This window comes from Cebus imitator, unplaced genomic scaffold, assembly GCF_001604975.1.
Source record: "Cebus imitator isolate Cc_AM_T3 unplaced genomic scaffold, Cebus_imitator-1.0 Scaffold167, whole genome shotgun sequence".
NCBI classification, from domain to species: domain Eukaryota; kingdom Metazoa; phylum Chordata; class Mammalia; order Primates; family Cebidae; genus Cebus; species Cebus imitator.
The window spans coordinates 1912152-1925275 of NW_016107482.1; the positions used below are offsets into that span (position 1 = coordinate 1912152).

Below are 13124 nucleotides of genomic sequence, written 5' to 3' on the forward strand. Positions count from 1 at the left end.
AAGCATGGTATTCTTTTACATCATGAATGGTCAAAAAACAATTGTCACCATTCATGAGATACTCCAGTCCTCTTCCAAGAGTGAATTCTGCCTCTGGGTGGCTGGCTGGCAGGGTTTTCCTAATATTACTTTGTAGGCCATATATATAGGCATGACCTTCTGAACAGAAAAAAACATATTGAAAATAAAAACACAAACAGATTACCACTGTCAACTGCAACAGTATAAACTCTCCCTTAGGACTCTGTCCGCTTTTTCAGACCTGAAAAAGTATGCCTCCCTCAGGGATAAACTTTACCTGAACTACACTGGGGTTTCTTTCCCTGAATATTATCCCATGCTTTTTAATCATTATCTTCTTAAAAAGGCAGAGATAGTAGAGATCAGGCAGATGGGAAAAGCAGATTGTCTCATCAGAATTAGGGAACTTCCTCTTTTTTTCCATTTAATGTGATTTACCAGGCTCTGAGCTCTATCAAGGGGCAAGACTTTAGATGGCTTTGCATTCATCTCCCTTACTGTCATCAACTGCATTGACTTGATTTGTGTGGCAGCAGAGAATTTGATCCTTTTCCTGTGACAAATACCCAGCGACTATCAGCTATCCACATGCAAAGAGATTTTGAATGTGACCTTATGGGAAATGAAGAAAAGTCAGTGTAAAGTCCACTGAAATGCCTTGTTCTTTTCTTTCAGCCTTTTTTTGTCTATTTCTTCTCCCCTTTGAAATTTTCTGCAAGGCATCGTGGTAATTATTTGTGCAATTTCATCATTTTTGTGTACAGTCTATGCAATGAAAGACCACTTGCATAAATTTAAAAAAAAAATGCTTTGTGCTTTATTGAGATGCCCCAGGGAGAGGGGCCTGAGCTGATCTGGGCATGTAGGACTGTCCTTTGCCCAACAGAGAGCAAGCAGCCACTCTGGAGGAGTGATTAATAGTACAGTAGCTCCCACATGGAATGTTTCCTTCTGCTGGTCCAGGGCGATGGCTCCTCTTTCGGCCTAAGCTACAACAGCTCTCAATAAAGACCAGTGGGCAAGAGGGAAATGCTGACCACACTCAAGATACACGCCTTCTATCTTTACTTTGAACATGCAAACTCACCCCTGTATTAGAGCCTCCACAGGACACAGCTTAGAGTGTGCTGTTTTCTTCAATTTTTCTAGACAATATAGATACCAACCAACAGCTGAAGAAGAGCTGCTATGTTTGTACTTTGTGGGAATGAGGTAAAAGGTAGAGGAAATTCAGATAGAAAAGGTGGAGAATACAAATAACTTCTATGAACAATAGCAAAAATACAGTGGACAGGGAGAGAAACTGAAGGGTGTGCTGTATCCAGGGGGTTCATGTTCTCAGAGAAGACAGTGATAATTAAAACAGTCTGTGCTCATTACAGTGTTTTACCAGGCATGCAGCAAAAGTCAACCCTCTTTGCTGTACCACCTAACATGCAGGATTATAGTAGATGTGACTAGAAAGGGCCTCAGGAGATCATGTAACCTAGCCTCTGTAAAGAAGCATCACAAGCCAAAGGAGAATAAGTCTTAGAGTCCAGAGCTATGTTCAAACCCTGGATGAGCAATTATTGCCTCGTTCACTTTAGACAAGCTGCTCAACTTACACAAATTCCAGTTTTATCATCTTCAATATGTTAACAATAACATCTAACCTAAGGATTACTTGAAATATTTCTATATTTGAAGATTAAATGCAATATTTTTGGTACATATGCCTAGTGCAATCACTACTTATTATACATTAATACCGGGTAGCTATTACCAGTTTTTAGTAGATAAGTTACTGTATTTTATTATATTTCATTATATTCTATTGTGGTACATGTTACCACACAAAGCGACTGAATCAGGACTTTAATTGATTTGCTGTAAGTCACATGGTTCAGTAGAAGAAAGGTTGGAACCCACATCCTTTCCTGTTCATTCAGTATTGCTTTTGGCACCTATAAAGCATGGATTTGTGGATATTTGAAGAACCTGATTAAGTTCCTATGCTTAGTGACCTATGAGTCTTCCTCTTTCTGTCTGTCAATCAGCAAGTCAATGAATGTTTAATGAGATCTCAGGGTTTGACAAAATGCTGAAAGGCATTTAAAAGACAAATGGTCTAACTGGGTATATCAGAAAAGATCATTGTTATAGAAGAACATATTATCACCAGATTATAAGCCTAATACCAGTACAGCTTAATGGTATGGGTATTACACAAGATAATGGGCCCAAAAAAGAAACTTCATTCTGCTTACATTTCCCTTTAGTTATATGATTCTTGAGATTTATGTAGATGGAGAATTGGTAGGTCATCCACACAGAAACAGCTAGAGGCTGCCAACAATGGAATATAGCACCTTGCTTGTGACAGCAAGAAAGTCTTGTCTAAACACTGAGAGTAGAAATTTACTCCTTGCCCTCTGTGTCCAAGAAGGTCTATGAACAGTGACACATCCAAGGAAGAATTTGAATATCGAGAGAAACAGACAGTGAGATGGAAGGTGTTCCTGCAAGTACATCACCATCTGATTAAATTCTGCTCTATGGAAGAAAATATATGGGTTTCCTAGATGCTGTACGACTGTAGGTTCACCTGTTTGCAACCTCTGAGAAGATCTTACTGAAATACCCTGGCTTGGCTGTGGTGAATACATTTTAAACAATCCTGCCGACTCCATTTTGCCCACCCTGAGCTATGTAGGGCAATCTGTTCAGAGAACTTTGTAGCCTGAGACACCTGGCATCTTTGTAACCAATTTTCTGAGAAACAGGACTCACTGGCCCATACATCCTGTACCTGCAACTGTGTCACTGCCTACCCCACATCCTGAGTGCAAAACAACTTTAAACAGAATTTTGTTTTTAGGCATCCCCACCCTTCCCCTAACCTGCTCCTTCTGCTTCTGTAATAATCTGCTTACTGCCACTTGACCCTAAATTGACATAAAAGTGTTGACTACCCTTTGTTCTCGGCCAAGAGATTTGAGCGCTAGCTGACTCTTGGAAGCCAGCATAAAAGCAGACTCTCAGCAAACTCAGAGCATGGCTCATCTGTTTAAACTTGCTTGGGTATAACATTACAATATTTATCTTATTTTTGTGATCATTAATATCTAAGATCTAGGAGTTCTATGTTATGCTCTTGGACACAAGTAGAAACTAACCACTGTTTTGTCTTCATCCTCAAATGCCTTTTCCTCTAGCTTACTAGAGTGATGTAAATGAACATGTCTTGGAGTCACATCATTTTTCAATATGGACACCCTGCGAGGAGGCCTCTTGGAACAAAATGTTGCTTGGGTTCAAGAAAGAACTGTTTTGTAGATTATATCATTATAGTGAGCTGAAGAGTGTGCCTCGAAAGTCATGTGCACCCTAAACCTCATAATGTGACTTTATTTAGAAATAAAGTTGTTACAGATGTAACATTATTTAGAAAGAAAGTTGCTGCAGGTATAACTAGTTAAGATGGGTTCATGCTGGATTAGGGTGGGCCCTAATCCAGTGTCTGATGTCTTTATAAGAAGAGAAAAAAGACATGCACGTACACACACACACACACACACACACACACACACACGCGTGCACACAATCATTAGGGAGAGCATCAAGTGAACACAGAGACAGAGAATAGAGTAATACATCTACTAGTTAAGGAATGCCAAGGATTGTTTGCAACCACTGGAAGCTAGACAAGGCAAGGAAAGACTTCTCTCTAGAGCTTCAAGGCAAGGAAAGACTCCTCTCTAGAGCTTCATGGGAGCATGGCTCTGTTGAAAACACGGTTTTGGATGTCTAGGCTCCATAAGTGTGAGAATAACCGTCTGTTGTTATAAGCCACAAAGTTCATAGCACTTTGCTACAGCAACCCTTGGAAACTAACACAATCATTTTCAGGATGAGAAAAGCAGGCATTGAAAGATGATGTTTTTATCAATACCTTTTAGTTGCTGGAAACAGAATGCCACAAAAACATGGTCAGAATATAAGGGAGGTGGCTGATAAGCCACAATACATCATCTTATAGAAGCCGACAAAATAAATGGAAGGGTCCAGATCTGGATGCAACCTGCATCATTCACTGGGGTATACTGCATCTTGCATCTACTTTTCCCTGCACAACACTTTATCACTTTTCTGTGAAGATCAGCGTTTTCTACTTATATATGCTTTCTCCATTCTCAGTGAACTGCTCTAAACATCAGTAGATTTTGCATTTTTATTTTTACGGTCACTGACTCTAACAAAAAATGAATATTTTGGTCATTGTCATGTCGCTGATTGTACGTCACTCACTAGCCCAGTTTCTGATTCCCAGGAAAGACAGTCTGATTGTTTTCTCTTGGGTCAGCTCACCAAGTACATGAAGCTGTCATAATGGGTTCTTTCAGGGTGATTATATGAGGCCGAGTCCCTAAGATGTTATGTGAGCAAGAACACAGTAATTGATATGCCTTCCACAGGGAAAACTGGAAGCATTTACCCCAACATTCCAAGGAAAAAGATAAGGCAGTCACAAGAAACTTAGACCTTAGAGAACATTTTCCTCTAGAGGAGACAGCAGGGAACTATCAAGCCTTTACATTTCTTGGATAAGCATTTATGGAAGAGTATCTTCCCACTATGGGGTAACTTCATATTTGACAAGTCTAGCATAGGGGATATAAACATATTTGCCAATAGAAATGTCCATTGACACACTAATCACACATTAATACCCTGAAATATTAGTCCTACTATTACACAGTACTTACGAAGTCCAGTTTCTAGTCCAGCAAGGACAAGAACAAGATTCTAAAAATGTGGAGAATTTAATAAGGTGCTAGCTTCCATCAAGGCAAAGATATTGACTTTATTCTAAATGGAGTAGACCCTTGCTGAAATATTGTGAGTTCTACTCCTTTGGCAAATTTTCTGTCTCCTCTCACAATATAACCCACATGTAACCACAAATGCCTAAAATTTCTTAATACAATATTTCTCAAATTAACTGGGAAGGGTTGTTCACATCTATAATCCCTACACTTTGGGAGGCAGAGACCAGGAGTTTAAGACCAGGATGGGAAACATAGCAAGACCCTTCCTCTGTAAAAAATCTAAAAATTAGCTAGGCATAATGGGGCAAGTCTGTATTTTTGGCTACACAGGAGGCTGAGGCAGGAGAATTGCCTAAGCCCACGGCTGAATTTGAGATTGCAAGGAGATATGATTGCATCACTGCACTCCAGCCTGAGTGACAGGGCAAGATCCTGTCTCTACTTATTTTATATATGAAGCACTTATATATATATATGTAATATATGGAACCAACCCAAATGCTCATCAATGAGAGACTGGATCAAGAAAATGGGGCACATATACACCATGGAATAGTATGCAGCCATAAAAAAGGATGAGTTCATGTCCTTTGCAGGGACATGGATGAAGCTGGAAACCATCATTCTCAGCAAACTGACACATGGACAGAAAACCAAACACTGCATGTTCTCACTCATAAGCAGGTGTTGAACAATGAGAACACATGGGCACAGGGAGGGGAACATCACACACTGGGGTCTGTTGCGGGATGGGTGGGGTGAGAAGAGGAATAACAAGGGTGGAGGGATTGGGGGCTAACATTAGTAGGAATACCTAAGTAGATGACGAGGGATGGATGCAGCGAACAACAATGACACACGTATACATATGTAACATACCTGCACAATCTGCACATGCGCCCCGTAACTTAAAGTATAATAAAAAATGATGTATACATATATAAATTATAAAAATACAAAGTATAAATCTATTTATATATCTAAACATATATGCAATATATAGTATATATCTCAATATATTTATACTTTATATATATTATATATGTATATGTTACATACATTATAGATATATATGTAGAGACAGGGTATATATTTTATATATTAAATGGATTAAATAAATTTGAAATAGATATTTATAATAAATAATAATAAATATGTATTATTTATATTAAATAAATATATATATATATATATGTATATTGCACATTGGAAACTTATAGGGTGCTTTAAAAATATTCCTGGATTTCATCCTCAGAGTTCCTGATGTATTTGCTGGGCATTGGGAGTGAGATTTAAAAAATCACTGGTGTGTAGGGTGGGTAGAGAAAAGGGATATCTTTCAGATTATTATGACTTATGAATTTTATCAAAAGTAGGTCCTTCATCTGTCCATGAAGAAATATTACTTAAACTACAATATGAATGTCTGTAGCAGATGCAGACCTGATCTTAGCCAAAAGGCCAAGAAGCAGTTGATAAACTCCTGAAAAAGAGATTGCTTACCTTTAAGACAAGTTTGTTATCTGTAGTGGAGACTTAGCCTGTCTCAAAATCCAGTGATGAGTTTATACGTAATCTCAAACATTCCGCTCCACACTCTACCCCAAATCTTTCCATTGAATATTCCTTCAGATGTAGATAGAATGGAACTAACAGAAAGAATTTTAAATGGCACAAGGAGCTTCACACACGTGATTCATATGAAAGGAGCCTCTACAAGGAGAGAAGAAGAGAGCAAATAAATACCTCATTTCACCCAAAAGCTGAGCTGCAGCTGGCAAGCTGAGAATAGACTGGCTTTGTTCATGTCCAATCTTGTTCAATAGACAGTCTCACATGGCTGAAATCAGAAGGTAATGCCAGCATTTATGTTCTCCTTCTGGGTTTCTGGGATTCTGCAATCCACATAAAGCTTGCCTTATTTGTGAGCAGAAAACAAGACTCATTCCACTCCCTAGGACCAACTTAACTGCTACATTCATTACCTGCGGACCCCCTCTTAGTACAATAGGGTACAATTTCCCAAATACCAAACTCTACAAAGAAATAAAGCCCTTTATCTTCTGTGTAAGCTGAGTGCAGATAGGAAGACAGAGTGTTTTGTGGGGAGCTCAGCATACAGATAGCTTTGGCTAGTCATTTCCTGAAACAAACTATTTAGGATCTCTCTCTATGGAATGACAGGTTTGGGGTAATTCAGGCCTGGGGAGAACGACATTTCTAAAGATTTCTGTAGAACAAAATGAATATCTCCTAAAGCACAGAAAAACAGAAGCGTTGAAATCTCACTGTTCCAGCAGGATCTTAAGCCTTTTCACCATTTTGCCCTTAACTGATTTAGCTCTTCTTTCTACAAGGAGCCTGAGACTGGTAGCTCCCACTCTCCTCTCTCAGAAGAGTTAACAGCTGCTGCGGTTTTGCAATCATGAAGGAAAATATGTTAGTTTCCTATGATTGAAGTTATATGTTAGTTTCCTATGATTCCTTTTTCTATATCTTTGGCTATCCAATCTGATTGGCTGAATAGGGGTATCTCTGGGGCTTGGAGGGGAGAGCAAAAGAGGGGGATGGCATATCTCACTGATTATGTGCAAAGCACTCAAGACATCTTTTTTCGGGGAGAGGGAGAAAGAAGAGAAAAAGGAAGAAGGAAAATGAGGCAGGGTCGGGGGTATTGAAGGAAAACAAGGACAGAAGAATGCCAGCAACGAGCTTGAGCAGCTGAGTTTCTCATTGTAAATGGGAAATTCAGAGTTGGAGCCCATCCAAAATAAAGGACAATTAGGGCTGGGTGTGGGTCACTGGAAGGGTAGCTCTCTGCCCCATCCTAAGAGACTCCATGCACTCCTTCTCCGTGCACTCCTTCTTTAGAGAGAAGATCGTTCTCAAGCAGGTTTAGTCCTAGGACAAGCAGCTGGAAGCCAGTGAGAAACCCTGTCTGCAGTCCGGAGTGAGCAAGAAAGCTGCTGTGTGCAAATCCTAACAGGATGGCCGCAATACTTTGTATCTGATCAAATCAGAAAAAAATTCCCAATGGAAAAATGAAAGCACTAAGTTGACACTATTTCCTGTCTTCTTTTCCTGTCATTTCCAGTTCTGAATAGGCAGATAATTAAAATTCTTCAAGTTGACTTGGAGATTATCTGTCTATCTATCTATATCAATCATCTATCTACATATCTATCTATCTACAAACACATATATAATTGAAATATATACTGGAGTTCATATGCTTATAATTTATCATGTCTCAAAAGGCTGTAAATAATTTGAGATGGCTTATAGAAGTCTATATAAGATTCATATTTTTTGGTAATAAAGATACAAAACATTGTTAAGAGAAAGGAAGATATTTCTATTCATTTTTCTATATGCATATAGTTTAGTTGATTGCACATATAAATGATTGTGTGTATATATGATTAAAACAGACATATAGAGTTTCAATCCTGAAATATGCTAACATTTAATTCTGCGAAACTGTTTTATCAGAAGAAAAAAAGTGAAGCCAAAAAACCTACTTGTTAGTAACATAGATTCAAGTTGAGAAGCCAAGGACCTTAACTGAGCTAGTAACTGCTATCATATGATTCTATTTCATTATAAAACAAAATAAGAACTGCAAGCAGATAATTACCTCTAAAGGGATTTGAGAGCAAAAAAAAAAAAAAACGAAAATATTTTCAACTCCCAAGAGAAACCATGCATCTATAAATGGGCACATGGGAAATATATATTTTCCTCAAAACACATCTGTTTTATGCAAAGAAAATTGTTAGCATACTTATAGTTCCATAAATAAAATGTAAACTGAAATATTTTATACTTAGGATGGCACAAGGAACTATCTTAAATCACTCTATGGATGGGGGATAAATTGTGAGTTTTTTAAAGCTTATTTCTCTTCTATTTCAGAGCAATTATAAGTTTGATTCACTGAGATTACCCTAGAGAGAGGCAGAGTTAAAATAGAATCATATACACTCTATTTCATAACAATCTTGGCATCATAAAGAGGAATATAATTCTGACATCTTACATTCCTCTTCTTGTGGATTGAGTCATTACAAAGCCATTCTACCCAAGAGAGGGACTCTGTTACACACACACACAGGCATACATATACGCATGGTGAGATACCTCCATTTATGGGAAGCAGAGGTTCTATTTAGTTTCAGTATTAATGAGCCAACCCTGAGGCTCTTTTCTCTTTCATTCCAGAAAAACAATGGGTAAAGCCTTTATACACTGCTTCTGAATGGGTGTTAGCCCCATTTAATCATTTTGTACATTGGACTTCAAGTCATAAAATTTGGAAGACTGATGTTCTTTATTTGCACCTGCTGTTTAGACTGCCCATCAGACTTACCTTGAAATAGGAGTGTGACACTCTTTTCTGTGAAAAGTTGCCATTAGGAGAGGCTACAGGAGTATGTGCTGCTAATACAGAAGAAGAAAGGAAATATTCTTTCTCCATATATCTTTCCATAAGAAATTTGTTTTCAGAATTGACCTGAGAGGGAAGTCCCTGCACCAAAAGGAGTATAGAGAACTCCCCCTTTTTCTGTGGTAGCAAAAAAAGACATCATAGAGAAGAAATAGTCACATAAAGGTAACCAAATCTACAGGGAATCTTTCTGGGAGAAACAACTTTCCTTAGAAGTTCACACAAAATCCAAGAAAGTTCAACCAGTCATAATATGAGACTTAATACAAGAGAATAAAACAATTTTATTGGCAACCATTATGAGACCAAAGTGAAGCAAAATGAATAACGGAAGAAAAGGGCTTGGAAAATACCAGAACAGAGATATTTAAGTGGAGTTACTTGTTCATATCTGTTTCTTAGAGAAGAGTTAGTAAAAGTTTTTATCATTAACGATGTCTTTTATAGTTTATTGATGACATTAGTACTTAATTTATTCTGAAGTGTGGGTAGAAACACTGCCACTAAAATGTTATCTTTCTGCAGTACTGAATTTTCTGACATTATTAGAAATGTGTGCTTGAACTTAGTGGGTCACCTCCGACTACCAGAGTAAATAGTTTGCTTCCCAGAGTGGGAAAAGGAATAATCAGCCTTGTTTACACAATTCTGCTATGGCAAAATGTATTTCTATCAGAGTATGTGACATGTTTCCATGCCTTCTTGGAACACATTTTCTAGTCCCTAGATAATCCTTTTTTTTCCCCAGAGGTTTTCAGACAACAAAATCTCCTAAATGCTTAATGCCTTTACATTGATGCAGATAATTGACCAACGTCTTCCGAAAGTGTGGTGATAGATTTAAATTCACTTGTCACTTTGTGATCTAAGGCAAGTTATCTAAAGTGTGAGCCTCTGTTTTCTCTCTATATGAGGAAGTATGATTAGTGATTGTAATTGCCAAGAAAAATAAATAATCTGATTATGTCGATGTCATTTCTCAAATCCCAATGTCATCTACTTTGCTGTTTGTTTTGTCTTGTTACTACTCTCAACAAATCATTGTATCTCTGAAAGGGAAAAGAAACTCAGATGTTAGAAAGGCTAGTGCCTTAGACTGAAAGTTTTATTTCTATTTCTGATTTTGTAAATCTTACCTAATATCTGTAAATCTGATTTACCACACAAAATTATTTGTCTGTTGGATATTGGTTTTTCCTTCAACGATGCTGTTGAAAGTCTAATTCCTGCCCACACATCAGTCTTGCAACACTTTGGAATCTGTGCAGTTTTCATCAACTCTACCTCTGTAGGCTCTTGAAGGCTTCACGTCTTTTCTGACAGCCATCTCTTCAGATGGAATGCAAAGAGATTTTCGTCTGTATCTCTTTTTAAAAATTAAGCATAAAGCATTATAAAATAGCTTTCAGGCTTAAGGGAAAATGTTCTATTAAGATAAATGTAATTCATCAAAAGAGTAATATAGGGACTTCCCTTTTATCCAACGTAAAATGAGAAAATACCCTCTTATTTTAATGCTGCCAATAAGTTCTATTTTTTTAAGCAGGCGGTGGCTACTGTCAGCTATTATATTATAATTCTCTGCTGATATAAGCATACATAATTTTAATTAATAAACCAGAAAGAGGAAATGCCTATGTAATATTATCTGCACCATTTCCTACCTACACAATTACCTATTTCATAGTTGTTTAAATAATCCTCAAAAGTTTAATGCCATGATCTTGATGTTAAAATTTATTTATTTCTAAGTTATGCAAACTGATTATTGGTTAAAAAATAGGAAGGCAGACACCACTTTAAAAAATATGAGAAGAACAAGTAGAAATCAAAACAGGAGATTTCCCAAATCCAATGTATTTCTTTTACTTTTAACGAGGAGACAACTGGAAATGAGTCATAAGTGAGGCTAGGTTAAAAATACAAACACAACAAAAAGTTCCAAGGAAATGAGAAAGAATATCAGTGGAACGCTGGATACATATAATTTTTTAGAAAATGCTAAGCAGCAAATGTGAATCTCCAAAATGACTAGGCAAAATTCAGTGTCGACCAGCCAAAAATATCTTAAAGATTTTGCAACAGATATTTTCTATCACATTACGTTATAGGAAATATGTATGATGGAGCCAAGAAAGAAAATCTCATTCACAGGTGAGAATATATGATTCAGAATTCTCCCACATTTTATTAAGTAATCTTCTTGGGTGGAAGTCAAAGCAGAACAGTTTTTATTGCTTTTCATACCAACTGAAAATTGAAGGCTTGTGGTTCTTTGGACGTGCCTCTGTTTCTTTCCTGTTACAATATGCTGATGATGCTGTATTCAGGGGTAATATCCCATGAGAATATGGGTGTTAGTAGTCAAAGGCTGGGCTTTCATATCATCGGTGGGCAAGAGGCATGGCCTTGGGCTCATATCCAGTTAGAACTAAGGACTCTGAATAAAGAAAATGCTGAAATTGGTACCTTTTTGCTAAAAGAGAGACTGAAAACACATCATCCAAAGGCCTGAGGAAATGTCAAGTGAAAAATATCATCTAATGTGAGATGGTAAGCTCTAAGCCTACTTCACCTGTGAATGTACAGGAAGAAGTTACACACCACATAGTGGCTATACATCTCCAAATCAAAAATTTGACACAAAAGTGACCAGGGAAATCCCTAGGGAACCTCACCCACTTAAGACACATCCATAAACCCAGGGCAAACTAATATCTGTAGGAAAAAGTCATTCCCAAGTTTACTAAGACGACAAAGAAAACTTTCAAACTAAACGTGTCATGACGGAAAACCAAACAGGAGAGAATTTATAACTGCAAGGTTAATAGTCCCAGGAACCTCACCTAATCAGACAACTTGAAAGAGACTGTAAATATGTTCAAACGTATTAAAAGAATAAAAGTAGGAGTAGAAATCAAAATATAATAAAAGGATGATATAAAATTAGAATAGTCAGACATCTCTTAAAATGTACTAACTAGAAATCTAATAAAAGGAAATATAATCCCTTCATTTAAAAATTTAATTGGTAAGTTTAACAGCAAATTAGACATAGCTGAACTACAAAAAGATGTGAGAAAACACTTTGAAATGCTGTAATAACTGACAGAGATTTGAAATAATAAACAAGCAATAAGGAAACACAGGTAATTAAATGATAGGATCCACCAAATACTGAGAAGAAGATTTAGAAATGAATTGAGGGTCAGGTGCAGTGGCTCACTTTTGTAATTCCAGCACTTCAGGAGGCCAAGGTAACAGGAATTGCTTGAGCCCAGGAGTTCAAGACCAGCCTGGGAAACATTGTGAGATCTCATCTTTACAAAATATTTTAAAAATCAGCTGTGCATGGTGGTGCACACAGGTGGTCCCAGCTACTCGGGATGCTGGGGTGGGAGAATCTCTAGAGCCCATGAGGTCAAGGCTGCACTGAACCATGATCGCATCACTGCACTCCAGCCTGGGTGACAGAGCAAGACTCTTTCCAAAAAAAAGGAAGTGAATTTACAGAATGTTTCAGTTTTAATGAAAGACATGAATCCTTGAATTATAAAATAATCCTAAGCCCTTAGTGATACAAATAAAATTTAGTCCCTACCTGAAAATTCTTAGTGAAACAATAAATATAAAATGTTGGATGAGAGTAAAATGCTTAAAAGTTTAAAATGTTTTAACAATGAAATAATGCCCTTCTAGTGCCAATGAAAAATAGACATTGATATAGAATTCTGTGCGCCTCAAACTGTCATTCAGGCCTGAGGATGCCATGAAACAAAAGAGAGAACCTTGAAATAGCATATACATTTGCCAGTGAACTAGTTTTTCACAAGGACATCAAAAAG

At 37.3% G+C, this 13124-nt stretch overlaps 1 long non-coding RNA gene across 1 annotated transcript in view; it reads right to left on the reverse strand.

The window, feature by feature from the left end:
• LOC108315043 overlaps positions 1–6575 on the reverse strand; it is a 15296-nt gene extending 8721 nt beyond the window's left edge. The window contains exon 1 of the long non-coding RNA XR_001829797.2: positions 6336–6575. This is a non-coding gene — a long non-coding RNA (uncharacterized LOC108315043). The remainder of the gene's footprint in view (positions 1–6335) is intronic.
• Between the last annotated feature and the right edge of the window lie 6549 nt (positions 6576–13124).